This window comes from Lepus europaeus, chromosome 13, assembly GCF_033115175.1.
Source record: "Lepus europaeus isolate LE1 chromosome 13, mLepTim1.pri, whole genome shotgun sequence".
NCBI lineage: Eukaryota > Metazoa > Chordata > Mammalia > Lagomorpha > Leporidae > Lepus > Lepus europaeus.
Window position 1 is genome coordinate 84,889,673 of NC_084839.1, and position 18,585 is coordinate 84,908,257.

At 55.6% G+C, this 18,585-nt stretch overlaps 1 long non-coding RNA gene across 5 annotated transcripts in view; it reads left to right on the plus strand.

Annotated features, from left to right (window-relative positions):
- The window catches only part of LOC133772856 (uncharacterized), a 168,756-nt gene extending 153,526 nt beyond the window's left edge, over positions 1-15,230 (plus strand). For 3 of the 5 annotated variants that reach the window (XR_009867823.1, XR_009867828.1, XR_009867824.1), the window contains one exon: positions 10,009-15,230. This is a non-coding gene — a long non-coding RNA (uncharacterized LOC133772856). The remainder of the gene's footprint in view (positions 1-10,008) is intronic. The other 2 variants (XR_009867827.1, XR_009867829.1) reach the window with 1 other exon arrangement.
- The last annotated feature ends 3,355 nt before the right edge of the window (positions 15,231-18,585 follow it).

Consider the following 18,585-nt stretch of genomic DNA (forward strand, 5'->3'; position numbering starts at 1 on the left):
CCACTCAGCTTTTTTTTTTTTTTTTTTTTTTTTTTTAAGATTTATTTGTTTATTTGAAAGTCAGAGTTACACACAGAGAGAAGGAGAGGCAGAGAAACAGAGAGAGAAGTCTTCCACCTGCTGGTTCACTCCCCAGTTGGCCACAATGGCTGGAGCTGCGCCGATCCAAAGCCAGGAGCCAGGAGCTTCTTCCAGGTCTCCCATGTGGGTGCAGGGGCCCAAGGACTTGGGCCATTTCTTACTGCTTTCCCAGGCCACAGCAGAGAGCTGGATTGGAAGTGGAGCAGCTGATACTTGAACCAGTGCCCATATGGGATGCCTGCACTGCAGGCGGTGGCTTAACCCGCTACGCCACAGTGCCAGCCCCAACCACTCAGCTTCTATGAGGTCAGCTTTTGAAGGCTGCACATATGAGAGAGAACACGTGATATTTGTCTGTCGGGGTCTGACTGATTCTGCTGAACATGATGTCTTCCAGGTACATCCATGTTGTCGCAAATGACGGGATTTCATCCTTTTTTAACATGGGAAAATCCCATTTTCCTCATCTCCCTCCTGGGGGTGTCCCAGATGGGGTGAAAGATGGGAGCTGATGGAAAGGGAAGTTGAAGCTTGGTCCTCTGGCCAGGGGCTGCAGCAGGCTCCCCAGTCCAGACCGCCAGAGAGATTTCTCTCTTTGGAAAGTTCTCATTTCACGGGATGGAGGGACCAAGGATCACTCGGGACGGCAACAGTAACCCCAAAGGCAGGCTCACCCCAACAGCAAGTCCCTCAGGCCAATGTGTAGAGCGGACTCTGCAGCAGGTGTGATGGGGGACACAGGGAGGAAGGGCTGGCACACAGCGTCAAGACCACCCCACAGACCTGGACAGCCTCCTATGAGTTGTCAGCACTCGGCCGGCTGTTAACACACAGGGACACGCACTCCCGGGTAACCCGGACAGACCGGGCAGGAAGCAAACAGAGAAGGGGGCTGTGTCTGCAGCCAGCGCTCGCACAGCTTCGAGCTTCCTGGAAGGAGAGGAAACCAGAAAGGAATGCAGCTCTTGTTGTCTGGTAAAAGAAAACATGCCAATTCTTCGGGGAATTCTTTTCCCTGGCAATACATTCTTGTAAGAATTGTATGTGACAAAAGAGTCCCGAATATCTTTGTGTGTGGAAGGAGGCTACCCCTCTTGGAGGGCTCTGGAAACCCTGGTGGGGCAGCAGAGGGGAAGCCAGACGGCTGCCCTGGTCCAGTGTGCTCTGGGAGGAAAATGCTGGATGCACAGGAGATGTTGCTCAGTAAGAGGGAGGGAGCTGGGGAGATGGCCCCTGGGGACCACAAGGGGAGCTGGGGACTGTGTGCAGTGGTACCCCCTAGGCACAGAGCGGTTGCCCCATACAGAGATAGGATCAGCCCTGCACATGAGCACCACGGCACCCGGACGGTCCACCTGACAACAGAGACCAGTGCTTGTCTCGCATGCGTGTGAACTCCCTGGACGACAGGCTGAGTCACGGCCCAGGTGGCTCTGAGTGGGGTGGAGCAGCGTGAGGCTGGTCAGAATTGGTATGCCATTTAAAACTCTCCCATTGTTCACGTCTGGAATTTTGCATTTCATAGTTGTGGAATGTGGTTTCGAAGCCGGGAGAAGCGAACCCACGGATGGGAGGGTGGGTACTGCACCTGTCACTTCACCATCTGTTCCGGCCTGCTTCCAAGAGAAAGAGCTGGTCTTTAGGGACAGTGGAGAAGAGCTGGTGCTTCTCTCTGGCAGGGTGGGTGGCAGGAGGGCGGTGCCCGTCACAGAACGGGTGGTGAGTGTGCTGGCCAAGGTGGGACAGCAGCCCTGGGCCTGTGGCAGGATGGGTAAGGGCTGTGATCTTTGTGCTCAGGCTCGGGGCCCCTCAAGGGCAGGGCACTGCTGAGAAAGTGGGGTAGGAGAGGAGTAAAGAAAGGGAGCCAGGGAGAGAGAGAGAAGGAGGCGGGGAGGGGAAGGAGTGGATGGAGGTGGGAGGGAAGACCCAGAAAGGGAGAGACAAGAGCGGGCAGAAGCAGAAGAGGCCCGGCTAACGGCCAGCGGTGAGGCCCAGGCTGCGAGCAGGAGTTGTCCTTTCCTTCTGTGCCAGGGCTGAAGTCATCACTCAGGTCTCACAAAATGAAAAGCGCTCACCAGGAGAGGCCCTGGAGAGAGGCCGTCCAGGCAGGAGGCCTGCAGGAACGGGCTTCCAGGACTCTGGTTGGCGGTCTGGGGATGGGCAAAGGTCAGATGTCCCTGGAGGGGCCGCCGCTGTGGCATAGTGGGCCAAGCCTCCGCCTGCGGTGCCGGCATCCCATAAGGGTGCCAGTTTGTGTCCCGGCTGCTCCTCTTCCGATCCAGCTCTCTGCTATGGCCTGGGAAAGCAGTGGAAGATGGCCCAAGTGCTTGGGCACCTGCATGTTTGTGAGAGACCCGGAAGAAGCTCCTGGCTCCTGGCTTCAGATCGGCCTGGTTCCTACTGCTGTGGCCATTCGGGGAGTGAACCAATGGATGGAGGACCTTTCTCTCTGTCTATAACTGCCTCTCAAATAAATACATAACATCTTACAAAAAAAAAAAAAGCTGTTGGTGGAGCAGGGCAAACAGTGGAAGCCAGGGCAGGGTTGGGGGAGGGGAGCGTGTCCTACAGGGTTCTGAGCAGAGTTTTTCTGGGCGGAGGGACAGGGGCAAGCCGGCTGGAAGCTGCGGGTGATTCTCGTGTCTTCCCTCATCCCCCAGAGACAGCTGCCTCACAGGTAATGGAGTCATGAAAGTTTGGGGAGGAGAAGCAGAGCAGAGGGCGTAGCCAGGGACTGGAGAGAGGCTTGCAGACCTGGCCGGCTGGTGAGCCAGGCAGGGGAGGCCAGGCTGTGCCCCAAGGCTGCAGGAGACGCCTCCTCCCCGGGCCCACGGAGGCTCCCTCCTGGCTCTGAGGTCTGTGGTCTCTCTGTCCCCCATCTTCTCCGCCTGCTGAAGCAGCTCAGGTTTGCTCTAGCAGGAGCTAGATTGATTAACATTTTAAATATCTTTGGGACTGGCGTTGTGGTGTAGCTGGTTAAGCTGCCACCTACGATGCCCGCATCCCATGTGGGTGCTGTTTCATGTCCCGGCTGCTCCACTTTTGTTCCAGCTCCCCGCTAATGCACCTGGGAAAGCAGCAGAAGATGGCCCAAGCCCTTGGGCCCTGCGTCCATGTGGGAGACTTGGATGGAGTTCCAGGCTCCTAGTTTTGACCAGTGGTCATTGCAGCCTTTTGGGGGGTAAACCAGCCAATGGAAGACCTCTCTCTCTCTCTCCCTCTCTCTGTAACTCTACCTTTCAAATAAACAAATAACTCTTTAAAAATTGTATATAAACCACTATTGGTTGCTTTAGAAAGAGTAAGAAATTAATTTTTCTACATTTGGTTTTTCAATATTTATAACAATTTTGAATTTTATTAGAAAAAAATTAACTAGTTCCGCTGAAAATAATCCTTTTAGAGAGATTTCAAAATTTCACCCGCCTGCATCAGGTTGTGGGTTTGCAGTGGGTGTGCACAGCGGCGCCTTTTCCCATAAGTGGCCATGACTCAGCTCATTCAGCAAGAGCGTCTCAAAGATTGAGAGCTCACATGCCTGGCCACACGCCTCGTGAGCTCCACAGCCCCTCTGCAGCCTCTGCTCCGGGAGATGTCCCAATGCCACTGAGTCACCGGGTAACCGCAGCCTGCGAGTGGCCAAGGGGCCTGCACACGGTGGTCGGCTCTGCCTCACCCGCACTGACTCAGCAGGCCAACGATGCCACCGCACCGAGGGGACAGCTCCCTGCGTCTCGGCACCCCGCCCCGAGCAAACACGCACGCTTTGTGACGCCAGGGGCTTGCTGCTGCTTCTGCAGGCACTGGTGTTTCTTTGAACAGGCAGGCGTCTGGGCTGCAGAAGGCAGAGGCAGCTGGTCAACACCTGTGCCCACCTGGGTCCACTTCTCCCCGCTCACCCTGCTTGGGCCTGCCCCTGCCCATCTACCATTTGTCCACCAGCAGTCACTTGCAACAGTGCTAGAGAAGGGAAGTGTCCACCAAGAACTGTTCCCAGAACCCTGCACTCACTGCTCGGATCCCTTCGGGCTGCTTTGGAAATGGCCCCGGGTGTGAAGGAGTGAGGACTTGGTGTCTGCAGAGCTGGGAGCCGGAGCTGGGGCTTCGGTGCAGCTGGAAGACAGCAGACCTGCACTCCCGGAAGCACTGCCTGCACCCACGTGACCACCATCAGGAGGAGAACGTGGGGTCCTGAGCACCTTGTCAACACAGACATGGGCGTGTTGGGGCCATCGAGGGGCCCAGGTCACTGACAGCTACCAGGTGTCCCCCAGAATGTCCCCGTCTGAGAATGATGGTGTCCTCCGTCTTTGGGGTGAGGGCTGGACACTCAGATTCCACTTGGGCATTCTGGGGTCCAGACCCCTGTCCTGGGGAGCTCCAGGTGTGGAGCGGAGAACCCTCAGGGCTCAGCTGGGAAGGGTCCCAGGAAGGGGCTCGGGGCCCTCTGGCCAGGGCTAGGGATCCTCAGCACTGGCCTTTGAAAGGTGCCGCCAGAGCTCCCAGCTTCAGTGGCGTTTGCTCTGTCGTCTTCTCTGATTCCGAGTTTCTCTGCCCCATCCGCCAGCAGCCCAGGAACTCGGAGCTGCTCCCAGACCTCTAAGCCACTCGCTCTGTATCCTGCCTGGGCCCGCCTCCTTCACACGGCCACCCACCCCCACCAGAGCCCACCAGCTCAGGGCTCCTCACCAGGAGAACTTGCCTTTCCCAGCTCCGCTGCTTAGTCATGGGGGTCATGACCCCCATAGCGAATGGAAGCGACATTTCCCAGAAAATGGCACAAAAAGAAGAACTTAAAACAAATGCACCGCTTGGAGACATTGAGGGCAGCTGGATGTGGTGTGTGGCCCCAGGGTTCACGTGTTAGAATTTTGGTCCTCCATGTGACAGTGTTAAGAGGTGGTGGGACTTGCCGGCGCTGCAGCTCAATAGGCTAATCCTCCGCCTTGCTGCGCTGGCACACCGGGTTCTAGTCCCGGTCGGGCACCAGATTCTGTCCCGGTTGCCCCTCCTCCAGGCCAGCTCTCTGCTATGGCCAGGGAGTGCAGTGGAGGATGGCCCAAGTGCTTGGGCCCTGCACCCCATGGGAGACCAGGAGAAGCACCTGGCTCCTGGCTTCAGATCAGCGCGGTGTGCTGGCCGCGGCGGCCATTGGAGGGTGAACCAACGGCAAAGGAAGACCTTTCTCTCTGTCTCTCTCTCTCACTGTCCACTCTGCCTGTCAAAAAAAAAAAAAAAAAAAAAAAGAGGTGGTGGGACTTTAAGAGGAGGGCTCTAGTGGAAGGTCATGGGGTGGTATCCATGGGAGGGATTAAGGTAGCTCTCATGGGACCTTGAGTTGGTTCCCAGGACAGTGGATTGTTAAAATAAAGCAAACCCGATGCCAGAATCGCTCTCTGGCTTTCCTGCCTTGCGGTGTGATCTCTCCATCTCTTTCAGTCTCTACCTCCCTGTTCTCTAGCTCCAGCTCTTGCTCTTACTCATGCACTCCTTCCCCCATCAGATACACACACCTGTTCCTGGTCTCAGAAATTGGCACATGTGTGCTGGTTCCAGGTCAGAGGCAGGGCGGGAGGCCAAGAGTGGGGAGGCAGAGCTGGCAGGCAGAGAAGGTGGCCTCTGGGGGTGGTGGGGGGAGTAGGACAGGGTTGGGCATGTTCACCCACAGCAGGGCAGCAAGGGCTGAGGTCACTCACACGACAGAGGGGATGGAGGTGCAGAGAAGGGTCGGGCCAGGTCAGCAATCAGGCGGGGAAAGGAGAGGCCAACTCCAGGCCAGGCTGCTCACCCACAGAAACCCGGAGCCCTCAGCCATACCCATTTCGCAGATGAGCAAGTGTCCAAAGCGCTCACAACCCCCAAGGCCTGGGCATTGGCTGAGCTAGGACTTGAACTCCAGTTCCCCTGGATCAGACACAACCAGTGAGGAGGCTATGACTGAAGGTGGAGGGGAGGGGTGCAGACTGGAAGGTAAAATGAGATTGGCTTTGCCAGGGGGAGGCCTTCCTGGGAATTCAGAATTGAGGGCTGGGTGTTGCCACCCCAAGGGGAGACAGACCTCTGCTGCCTGAGTTCCTCTCTCCCCTTGCAACCAAGTGATTGACTGATTCCACTTCAAAGTGATCTTTGACCTTGACCCTTGACATCAGCAGTGCTTCACCTCTGTGACCTCTCTAGAGACCACTAGAGCTCCAGGCCAGTTCCCAGCATGACCTGCGCATAAGGAGCAGGAGAAAGGCTTGTGGACAGTGACAGCCGAGGGCAGGAAATCTGTGCATCTCAGGACGGGTTCTTAAAAGGCTCTGGGGCCTCAGGCTGGGTGCTGTCAGCCATTCATCTCCCCAAGCACAGTTCCCTGCCCTGAGGCTCTGCCTTTTTGCGGAGGGCAGGCTGGTGGTCGGTGGTCGTGCTATCATTTGACCCAAGGGCAAGGCCACCCTGAGCTTGTCCCCTGGAGAGGCACTCACTGCCATCTGCACGGGGCAGTTTACTGTGGCATCCAGCCCACCCTGGGTTCGTGTCCAGTCCATCCTGGGTTCGTGTCCAGCCCACCCTGGGTCCATGTCCAGCCTACCCTGGGTCCGTGTCCAGCCCGCCCTGGGTCCGTGTCCAGCCTACCCTGGGTCCGTGCCCAGCCCAACCTGGGTCTGTGTTCAGCCCGCCCTGGGTCCGTGTCCAGCCTGCCCTGGGTTCGTGTCCAGCCCGCCCTGGGTCCGTGTCCAGCCCGCCCTGGGTCCGTGTCCAGCCCGCCCTGGGTTCATCTTTTCTCTCTTGCACTGCTGACATCTTCTTCCCTTACCGTTTGAAATCCTGCAGCCATGGAGGTGATTCTGAGCGATGTGCTACAGGGACCCCAGAACAAGTCAGAGGGTACCCACATCTGTGAGACTCCCTTCCACGCTTCCTCTCTTGCCTTCTCAGCTCACTGCCCAAAACATACCAACCCGAGGAGAACCCAAAGGTTGACTTTGTACCTCCTGGGGAGAGTTCAGCATGCATCCTGTGCCTGAGACCCTGGCCGAGTCTTCCCAGGAGCCTCACCACAACCTCCCAGTGAGGGCGCAGTTGTAAGTCCCATTTAACAGTCAAAGGAACCGAAGCTCAGGAGGTGGAAGTTAAGCTTGTGACGCCAGCATCAAATATCGGAGCACAGGTTTGAGTCTCAGCTGCTCCACTTCTGATCCAGCTCCCTGACGCCGTACCTGGGAAAGCAGTGGAAGGTGGCTCTGATACTTGAGCCCCTGCCACCAGAGTGAGAGCTCCTGATGGAGTCCCAGGCTCCTGGCTTCGGCCTGGCTGAGCCCTGGCCATTGCAGCCATTTGGGGAGCAAACCAGTGGATGGAAGATCTCTCTCTCTCTCTCTGTCTCTCCCTCTCCCTCTGTAACTCTGCCTCTCAAATAAATAAATACATCTTTTCCTTTAAGGGGGGGAGGGATGAGCAGCCCAGGATCACACAGCAGCAGTGGCAGCACGGGGAGATGAGCCCTGTGCAGCCACACCCCCTGGCCCCTGCTCCAGTTCCCTGGGATGTAACCCTACTGCCTCCTGGCACGCCCATCCCTGACCCCACTGCTTGGGAATTCCAAGTGAGAACGACCAAGTGAACTGGGACTGTGCTTAACCATCAGACTCCACTGCACCTCACCACATCCCTGTCACACCCTCGCACCCCGAGGCTCCAGCGTCCTCCCTGAAACCGACAATCCTCAAAAAGAAGGTGAGGATTAGCTCCCCTGGGTCCCAGTTGACTGATTGGTTAACAATGGGAGCCCCAAGTTGTTTACCTGCTCTGCTTTGGTCCAGCCAGCGCATCTTGGGTAGGGGAGGGGAAAGAGAAACATTTAAAGAGGTTAGAAAGTGAAACCCCAGTGGCTACATTGTTCATGTCAGGATGAAGCAACAAAGAGCTATCCTTGCGGGGGAGGGGTGCTCAGCTCTGGCCTTGGTTGATCTTGCACATGGAGCATTGACGATTTATTTATTTATTCGGAAGGCAGAGGCACAGAGAGAGAGGCAAAGGTAGAGAGAGAAATCTTCCATCTGCTTGTTCACCTTCCAGATGATCACAAGAGCTGGTACTGGCCAGGCTGAAGTCAGGAGCCAGCAACTTTTTCCTGGTCTCCCCTGTGGGTTCAGGGGCTCAGGACGTGGGCCATCTTCTGCTGCTTTCCCAGGAGCATTAGCTGGGAGCTGGATCGGAAGTGGAGCAGGGGGGTGTCAGGGACCCAGCTGCTTGAGCTCCCATCTGCTCTTCCTATGGTGTGCATTAGCAGGAACTGGATAAGAAGCCGAGTAGCCTGGACTCAAACCAGGTACTCCAGTATGAGATACTGGCGTCCACTGTGAACAAACACCCACCCTGCAATTTTTAAGTCTCCGGTTACCACTGGGACTCAAATGACTCAGAAGAGACTGATCTGGGTGCGAACGCCACAGATCCAGGGAGAGGCCCTGCCTTGTGCGCCCAGGTCCGCTGCATTCTGTGCTTAGCTCATCATTTTAAAAAATTTTTATTTATTTATTTGAAAGGCAGAGTTACAGAGAAAGAAGGGGAGACACACACGGAGAGAGATCTTCCATCCGCTGGTTCACTCCTTAGATGACTGCAATGCCCGGGGCTGCTGGGCCATGCCAAAGCCAGGAGCCAGGAGCTTCATTTGGGTCCCCCACGTGGGTTCAGGGGCCCAAGCTCTTGGGCCATCTTCTGCCACATTTCCCAGGTCACTAGCAGGGAGCTGGATCGGGAGCAGAGCATCCAGGGTTCAAACTGGAGTTCACATAGGATGCCTGCATTAGCAGGTGGCAGCTTAACCCGCTATGCCACCAGTTCAGCTCATCGTCATGCTCCAAGGAGTGCTCAGTTCTCCCAATCTCGAAGCTTACAGAAACCAGATGGCCAGATTTGGGTATTAAAGTTCCTAATTTTTGCACTACTAGCAAGCAGAGTAATGAAAATAAGCATATGACCTGGTGTGACCTCTGTGAACCCTGGCAGCCAACAGGATGCAGGCCTTGGATGACGGGTCCTAGGGTCCCAGGGAGGGCACACACTCGTCCTCAGGGCACTGCCTCCGGTTCTCCCTGTTGTCAGATTCTACTCTGGGTTGGGCACCCCCTCCGTTGTGGTTTGGAGGACCCAGACTCCCTCAATGCTGGCCCCCATGATGCCTTGCGGCGAGACCCCGACATTCCAGTGCTTAGGGAGCACCCAGGCCCACCCCACTGGCTGGCACTGGTGGAGGCAGGGGGGGAAGCCAGCGCGGACTCAGATGGAGAACCGCAGGCACCCGGCTGCTGCCACTTTCAGCGGCTTTGGGGGCCAGAAATGAAAACCAGTGCAATCCCCAGGGACCCCTTGGCTCCCTTTCCCTCTGACCACGCCCCCTCCTCACCCCAGAGGCTCCCAGGGGCCCCTCCCCTGGCCCTCATCACCTGCCATTATAGAGAGTCCAAGTGAAAGCTCACTTTTCTCTCCCTCGGTGCGTTCATGTTTAATACATTCCTGCTCACTCAACTTCCAGTGTCTCACGATGTCCTGAGGGCAAAAGAACCGATTTCACTCTCTGATGAGAAGAGTGGCCTAACGCCTCGCTCATTTTTTTTTTTTTTTTTTTTTTTGAAATACTGACATTAACGGGGGAAATTGCTCAAGCTCTCTTGTTACTTCCTGGGTTTAATTAAGTGGCTCTGCAGGTGACTCAACTCTTTTATTTTTCAGAATGACATCAGACTTATTTTCCATTTTAATAGCCTGGTTACTTCATTGATTTTTTTTTTCTTGAAATCCAATTTCACTTTCTAGTGCAATTTTTTTAACCTGATTTTTTTTTTTCTCCACTCTAGAAAATGCTAACTCCCGTGGTGGCTAAACTCCAACTGTTACAACAAGTGCCTCATCTTTCTTTTTTTTTTTTTTTAATTCCAGGGATCCAAATCAGAATTTGAAGACAGAATTCGTGGTGTAATGTTTCATGGTAAATTCCTAGATGATTCACAATGATTCCCATCGCGGTTAGTAGCACCATGCCTGGGAAGGGTCTCTGTCCTGGAGGTGATGTCTGAGTGCCTACAGAGAGCCACATCTGGCCCTCAGGAATGTCTCCATCCTGCCGCCTCCCCGGGGAAGCTCCGGGGCGATGATGCTCTCTCAAGAGCTTGCTCCGAGCTCATTTAATATCCATCAGGTGTGACACGCATTAATCTGCTGGTCAATTGTTAGTGCTTGTTTGAAGGGAGATGTGGAAATTCCTCACCCTGCGATCATTCCATTTGGACTCACAGCCTTGTGAAAAAGCAGACAGAAATGTTTATGTGGGATGTGGGGCATTGTTTGTTTGTTTGTTTCTAGATTGGTTTTGTCTTTGTGGTACTTGAGCAAACTTGAAGTTCATCTTTTTAAAAGATATGTTTATTTAATTATGTATTAGAAAGGCAGAGTGATAAAAGAGAGGGAGAGACAGAGAAATCTTCCATCTGCTGGTTTCCTCCCCAAATGGCTGCAACGGCCAAGATGAGACTAGGCTGAAGCCAGGAGGCAAGAACTCCATCTGGGCCTCCCATGTGGGTGACAGGGGCCCACGCGCTTGGCGCCATCTTCCACTGCCTTTCCAGGTGCATTAGCAGGGAGCTGCGTCAGAAGCGGAGCAGCCAGGACACGAATCGGCCCCCACATGGGGTTGCCTGCATTGCAAGCAGTGACTTAACCTGCCACGCCTCCACACCAGCCCAAGTTAATGAGTTTAATGGCTGCTTACACGTCTTGATGAGATCACCGTAAGTTTCTATGGAGCTTTGTAGCTTTCAACAGCCAAGCTCCCAGCTAGCTTCTGCTTGCACTGAGGGAGTTCCGTGGGTGTGGATGGCCTCGGCTCTCCCTGCGAGGCCTCGGAAGGCATTTGTGATAAAAACAGACCCACTGCCTGGGGAGGGAGCTGCCTGGCCCTTAGAAGGTCTTCCAGGAACACACAGAGGAGGAGGACCCCGGATGGAAGGTTAGATGAAGACGTCCTCTGCTCTCAGGACCCCACCCCTGCTGCTTCACCCTGCACCACCACCCTGCTACCAGCACCAGGAGTGAGAGCCAAGTTTACTCCCCAGAGGGTCTCCACTAATCCCTCAGCTCAGGGCCCTCAGAGAGCGATGCCCTCCGCGTGTCCATTCCTACAGCCCCAATGCTATGGCAGTGGTGGGAGGGTGGTCGGGGAGAGAGGTCACCTCCGTCCCAGTACCCCTGGCCCCGGAGGTGAGGGGGTGGAGAAACGGTGAGTAGGGAATGAGGGGGCCAGTTTGTCAGGATCCGAGTGGCCTCCTCCTGCCTCTCTGGGGCCCGGTCGACCCAGGCTGCTCTGCAGGACGTGGTGTTCCGGCATTCTGGGCCACCTCTTGGCCCTGTTCCTGGGATACCAAGTAATTAGGTCATGGGCAGGGGAGCCGGGGCCAGCCTCCGATGCGGACACTGTGTCAACGCGTGTCCTCCTGGGACCGCACGCTGCCTGTGCCTTGCACAGGTGTGTTTGTGCTTGCTGCTCTCATTGTCAAACCTGAGCAGTCCTGGGGGACTCTGTGAACTGGAATTGAAAGATAAGCTTGTTTTTTTTGTACAGCAAACTTGGACAACACACGCATATGAAAGGTGTGCAAAAAGTTTGTGTGTATGGAAAAGCTATGCATGGATTTCAAAAGTCTTTGCAGCAGAATCGCCCCATCCTTTGGCTTCTTTGTCTACAAACTTTCTGGAGTCCTCCTGTATGGTATTTAGAGGTCATAGATAAGAAGGAAGTTTATAAAGAAAAGCAAGAACGGCTGACATACAGATCGTGAGCGTTATTGTCGCGGCGAGGTGGGAAGGGAGACACCCTGGAGACAGACCACAGGAGCCTTCTGTAAGGTGCTGCTTGTAGCCTAGAGTGTGGATATTCTAGTGTTCCTTTTGTGATTGTCCTTTAAGGTGCTCACGTGCACGTTACACACTCTCGGCCGGCCGTGCAGTCCATGTCATCACGCGCAAGGCCGGTTTCACAGTCGGGTCCCTTTCCGGATGCTCTTCTGCCCCAACCAGCTCTGTCCCCCTGCCTGCAGCCCCACTGTGCCTGCGCCTGCGGGGAGGCCCCAGTCTGCCCCTGCCGCAGCCTCCCCCGCCCTCCTTAGGGCACAGCGCCTGCAGCTCCTCTCACCTGCGGCCACCTGCCGGCCCTCCACTGCCCTCTGCCCTCCCAGCCTGTTCAGCCCAACGGGGAAATGAGAAACAGAACGTGCTAGAATTTGGCTCTAGCTCCATCCTGCGTTCTTACCGCGCCGGTAAGTCTGGAGAGGAGGACCTGTGTGCTTTCGGTATAGTGCAATTCTTTTTCTCCCCTAAAAAAATATTTATTTTACTTACTTTAAAGGGAGAGAGTAGACTGGTGCTGTGGCATAGGTTAAGCCTCCACCTGCCATGCCAACATTCCTTACAGGCACCAGTTCGAGTCCCGGCTGCTCCACTTCCCATCTAGCTCCCTGCTAATGTACCTGAGAAAGCAGTGGAAGATGGCCCAAATCCTTGGGCCCCTGCACCTACGTGGAAGAACTGAGAGAAGCTCCTGGCTGCTGGCTTCGGCCTGGCCCAGCCCTGGCTGTTGTGGCTATTTGGGGAATGAAACTGTGGATGGAAGATCTCTCTCTCTCTCCTCCCCCTTCTCTCTCTATGTCTCTGCCTTTTAAATAAAATAAAATAAATCATTTTTGGCCGGCGCCGTGGCTCAATAGGCTAATCCTCTGCCTTGTGGCGCCGGCACACCGGGTTCTAGTCCCGGTCGGGGCACCGATCCTGTCCCGGTTGCCCCTCTTCCAGGCCAGCTCTCTGCTGTGGCCAGGGAGGGCAGTGGAGGATGGCCCAAGTGCTTGGGCCCTGCACCCCATGGGAGACCAGGAGAAGCACCTGGCTCCTGCCATCGGATCAGCGTGGTGCGCCGGCCGCAGCACACCAACCGCGGCGGCCATTGGAGGGTGAACCAACGGCAAAGGAAGACCTTTCTCTCTGTCTCTCTCTCACTGTCCACTCTGCCTGTCAAAAACTTAAAAAAAAAAAATCATTTTTAAAAGGGAGAGAGGGAGACAGAGAGAAACAGATTCCATCCACAGGTTCACTCCCCAAACACTTGTATCAGCTGGACTGGGCCCAGCGAGAGTTAGCAGTGGGGAACACAGTCTGGGTGTCTCACACCCTGAGTATAGGGTACCCTGCTGCCTCCCAGGGTACACATTAGCAGAGGGCTGGGATGGGGGAAGAGCTGGGACTTGAACCCAGGCACCCCTGAGACGGGACTTGGGCGCATCAAGCAGAGTCCTGATGGCTTCAGCAGCTGCCCGCCCACATGTCTCTTTCTTCAGTGCACAGGGTGCCATGCGACAGTCTCACGCGGTGGCCTCTCTGTCTCAGCTCCCTGCTTGATGGGCCGCACAGAGCACTCTTCTCTCTCTGCTTTCCCTGGCGGGGCTTCCTTTTCCCCAGTGCCCAAGACCCTCCTCGCTCTTGCGCCCTAACCCTCAAGCCGTCCTCGCACCACCTTCCAGCCACAGCTTTTGCCCATCATCCTCTCCATGGGGCTCTCTGCCCTGTGTCTCTGTGGCTTCACTTTCCCCCCACGCGCCTTCCACGAGAGTCCACAGCATCTTCCCGCAAACAGATCGAGGTCAGGGAAGAATCCTGGTGGATGCAGGGCCAACCTGCCTCCTCTGCCTCTGCATGGCTGGACGCCAAGGGTGCTTCATGGCTCCTTGGGCCCCGAAGCTGCTGTGGACCCTGACACAAGCTTTCCCTGGAGCACTGCTTGCTAGAAGGTAGATGCACTGAACCAAACCAACACCAACGTAATCATGCCTGCGGCGGCAGATGGAGGGCTTGAGATCTGTGCTGAGGATCCCAACCAGGCAGGAGAGGCAGGGGCTACCCACACAAGCTTGTTCTCCCAGGCCGTCCCTGCCCCCCTCCTCCCTGGGCGATAGCACAATACAGCCCCTTTTCAGATGGGCCTGGGGGCAAAGCCTACCCCTGCCACTTTTGAACTGTGTGATCTTGGGCTGACCGATTAGATCCTCTGGGCCTTGGTTTCTTAGAGCCTGGGATAAGGGTGAGCATCTCTGCTTCACACGGTGCATGGCAGGGGTGACAGGGCTTACTCGGGACAGGGGGCAGAGGGTCCGCTGGCTCAGCACACATGCTCAGAGCGTGCTGGCTCCTGTCCACCTCCTCCCACCTTCCCTTCCTCTTGGCCTCCAGAGCCCTTGCTCCTGGGGTGTAACTTCACCTCTCAAAGAGCAGCACAAATGATCCAGAGTCTCCCTCATGCCCACGGCCCCAATCCCACACCCAGGGGCCCCAGTGGTCTGGCAGAGACTCCCCAGGGGAGTACTCTATCCAGCACCCTGATGGAGGTCTGAAACCACAGCAGATAGGGGCCAGGAGGCCACGGAGCCAGAGCCCTTGACTTTGCAAAGCCACTTGAGAAGTCCATTAAAGCCATGGAAGCCTTCACGGGAACAGTCGAAGAGAAGCCGGGTCGATCTTAGAAGCTTAGTTAAAAAGAAAATGGTGTGGTATGAAGAAAAGAGAGCCCCGCTGGCTGAGGAGCACTGGGATCCTGGCCAAGCGCCGGCCGGGGCCTCGTCCTGCTGACCGCTGAGCCCAGTGCACATGGCCAGCACACTGTTGGCAGGTGCACCTCCGCGGCAGCATGGAGAAAGAGTGCCAGATTTAATTCCTTCATCTCGGTTTTGCACAAACCTTGAGAGGACAGAAAGGGTTTGTTTTGCCTGAAAAGGCTTGAAGCAGACAAACAGAAGTAGGCAGCGCCCTCTTATCTGTGTTTTTGGTTTCCCTGGTTTCAGCCACTCTTGGTCAACTGCGGTCTAGAAGTACTGAATGGAAAGTTCCAGAAATAAATAATTCATAACTTTTATTACAGTGTATTGTTATGGTTGTTCCAGTTGCTATTGTTCATTTCTTGCTGTGCTGTATTTACAAATTAAACTATCACAGGTAGGTATGTACAGGGAAAGACATAGTGTGTATGGGGTTCTGTAGTCTCCATAGCTTGAGGCATCCACTGGGGGTCTTGGCAAGTATCCCCTAAGGATAAGGGGGACCACCGTACACCCCGAAGAGAGTGTGCTCAGGGCCTCGCAGGTAGGGCAGGAGCGACCTGTTGGCAGCAGGGAGGGGCCACCCTTCTCAGACTGACCACTGCCCCTGCTCCTGCATGACCTTGGCCTTCCGGCTCCGGCACAGCCCTCCTGGAACCTGGAACACATTCTCCAGCATGACCCTGGCAGCCAGACAGGTCACCCGGTCAAGGCAAGTCCCCCTTTGGGGAGGCAGGAAGCTGGACCCCAGAGCATCATGGGAGTTGAGACACATACTGGAAGCTGCGAGGTCCTGGGCTGCATGAAATATTGCCTTTCAGGATGCGCTCAGCATCCAGGCAACACAGTTTTGTTGCGCAGGCACTGTGTGCCATGCACCGTGCTAGGAGCTAGGAGGACAGAAACAAGAAATCACTGGTTCTTTACTTTCGGAAGCCTTCCATCAGCCACATATAAACCAATAGAATGAAGCTATGTAGAGTGCTGAGACAAATGAAGAGGGTTCTCCCAGGCTTTTAAGGATGAGCAGCATTGGCCTAGTGGCCAAAGAAGATTGACTCAGCATGGGCCCAGCTTGTGCCAAGGTCCTGGGAAGGCCTGCATGACTGGAGCAGGGCTGTGGGAAGGTGGTGGGGGAAGGAAGAGAAGCTGGGGTGGTGTCACAGAGGGCCCCACAGGCCTGGGAAGGAGGCTGGGTTCTACATGCTGGGTGGGCTTGGGGGATGACTCACCCCACAATGAGTGGTGAATTGGAAGCCTGGTCCCCAGTGTGGCACCACTGGGAGGCAGTGGGAGCTTTAAGAGGCAAAGTTGAAGACAATTAAGTCGCTGGGGGCACTGTCCCTGGAAGGGTTGAATTCGGTTCCCCTGGGACCCAGGTTGAGAAGACTGTCATAAAGAGCACCCCGGGTCCCTTCTCACTGTGATGCCACCCAACGCCGTGATGTGACATAGCTGGGGGCGGGGTGGGGGTGGGGAGGCCTCTGCCAGAGCCAGAACCACACCGTTTGGATTTTTAGTCTCTGACACCATGGTCAAAATAAACCTCTTTTCCTAATAAAGCACCTGGTCTCTGGTTTTTTGTTTTATTTTTTTTTTTATAGCAATGGAAAATACAGTAACACATGTCCCATCAGGACACCCCAGAAAGGACGAATAGTCCAAGAAACACAGTCTCACTCACATTTCGTGCAAATGGGACGAGAGGAAAGGGGAACTGGTGGAACCATGGGTGAGTGCAGGGACAGGTGACAGGTGGCGGCCTGTCCCTCACCCCAGAAGTGACTGTGACAAGCAACTGGCTGTTGCAGCCTCAGTTTGCTCTGTGTGACATGAGGACACAGCGTGTCTGGCACCAAGCAAACCCCGGTGCCCTTCACCCCCACCCCTTCCGCATCGCTCTTAGGAGGAGCGAGGAAGGACCAGGACACCCAGATCGTACTCTCTGGCTTTTGCTTTAGCTTGAAGATGGAGAGTTCTTCAGTTCAGTGTGGTTGGGGATGTCTGTCTTTGGTCTTTTGTTTTAAGCTTTCTGTGTCTTACTTACAAAATCCCTTCTTCCTCATCAGGAGGTCATGAACCTACTCTCCTACAGCTGGAAACTTTTGTTATTCCATTTAGATCTTTCGGGCGCTGGGGCTGCGTGTCTGATTACGTGAGACCCAGCGCTCCCGCTGCTGTGGGACTTGGAGAAAGTCGGGTCCTCACTGATGCGCGAGCAGGTTCCAGCGGCTCATCTCGGAGCTGGCTTCCTCACTGGCAGCTCTCACGAATCAGTCCTCTTGCTTCAACCTGGGCCTGGACCGACGAAATGATCCTCTGATGTCCAGGTCCCTTGCAAACACACAGCCACGCTGACACGGCGTTGGCCGCCAGCCCACGCTCTTTCTTCTCTTCCAGAAGCAAAATCGAGTGCCTCGAGGCAGGTTTTCCAAGACCCACTCACCAGCCAGAGCGCTTTAAATCATCCCTCCTGGACGTTTTAGCTTGAACCGCGTGCCGTGTTCCCAGACAAGGGTGGGAGGAGAGGGCTCGGTGAGCAGGGCTGTTATGAAAAGCCATCTGTCCCGCGAGTCTGGCACTTCTGGAAACGCCAGCTCGCGGGATTTCTACCTCTGTCTGTGAGTCTATCTCAGGCTTGCTGAAGGATGCTGGGAGAGATGCTACAGGTCTGCAGGGTTAGGGACCACCCAGGTAGCGATGTGAGTGGTGGTGGTAAAAACAAACTCACCCTCGCACCCACACACAAAACCCAGCCTTCAGCTTTCACTCTGAGTACTGTGATGACCACGAGGGTGTGAGGCTAACCCACTGGGAAAGGCCCAACCCGTGGGTAACAGCTCATGGGAGGGAAGCAAGGGGACCCCAGCAAGGAGGAAGGGCCTGGAGGGGGAGCTGGGTTTCCTGGCCTCGTGGTGCTGATGCAGGTTAAGAGACTCGGTACAGGTTCATTTAAGGGAAAATGTGTGCCTGTGACAAAGATCTGGGGTGGACAGGGCTGCTGTCCTGACCAAGACAAGTTCCCACAAGACACTGTGACTCCCCACTGCTGTGAAGGGAGAAGCAGTTTCCCAGACAAGGGGACACGGTGAGCTGAGCAGACACCCACAGGGGTCTACATTTCATGCCAGGGCCAGAGGGGGCTCCCGCCCTGTATTTCTGAGCACCGTGCAATGACACATATGCTGAGGGTCCATCCCAGCAGGCTCTGGAATGTCACCACAAAGTTATCAGGGGAACCTGGTGCCTTGGACAGAGCTGTTCTTCCAGGGAAGCTTCTAGAACTGGGCTATGTGGAAGGTATTGTGCTGGCAACAGCCTTGCCCAAGCCAGCTGCTCAGCAATCCCTCTGATTTCTCTCCCACGCCCAGGGACGTGACATGTGTCAGTCCTGGGCCAAAACAGGGCCCCTGCCCTCAGCCCGACTCCTGCAGAGCAGGGCCAGCTGGCTCCAGCAGCTTCTCCAGCCCTGACTCCACTCCCAGCTGCACGGCGCCAGCAACATCGAGCTCCTCTCCTGGAATCCGGCTCCTCGTTTGTAACCGCAGATAATCCCGCTGCCAGGTGTGCGGAGGCCCCAGCAGTGACACCCTTGCTGCCCACCCAGGTTCTGAGCCAGCTGAGAAAGAAGTCCCAAGAGCGAGGCATTCAGAGATCAACACATCCACACCCACAGTAAAGCTGGTGCTGCAGAACGTGGCTGGGCCCACGGGCAAGCAGGCTTCCTCTCTTGGACCCCCAAGGTGGGACTCGCTCCACTCAGAGCCCTGGGCAACTCCGTCTCTGAGCCACACCTGGCAGGTGATGCCTGTGGGGGCAAAGCAGAAGGAAGGGCAGCCAGCTCCCAGCGAGGAGGACTTCAGGTGGGGCTGCTCTGCACCCG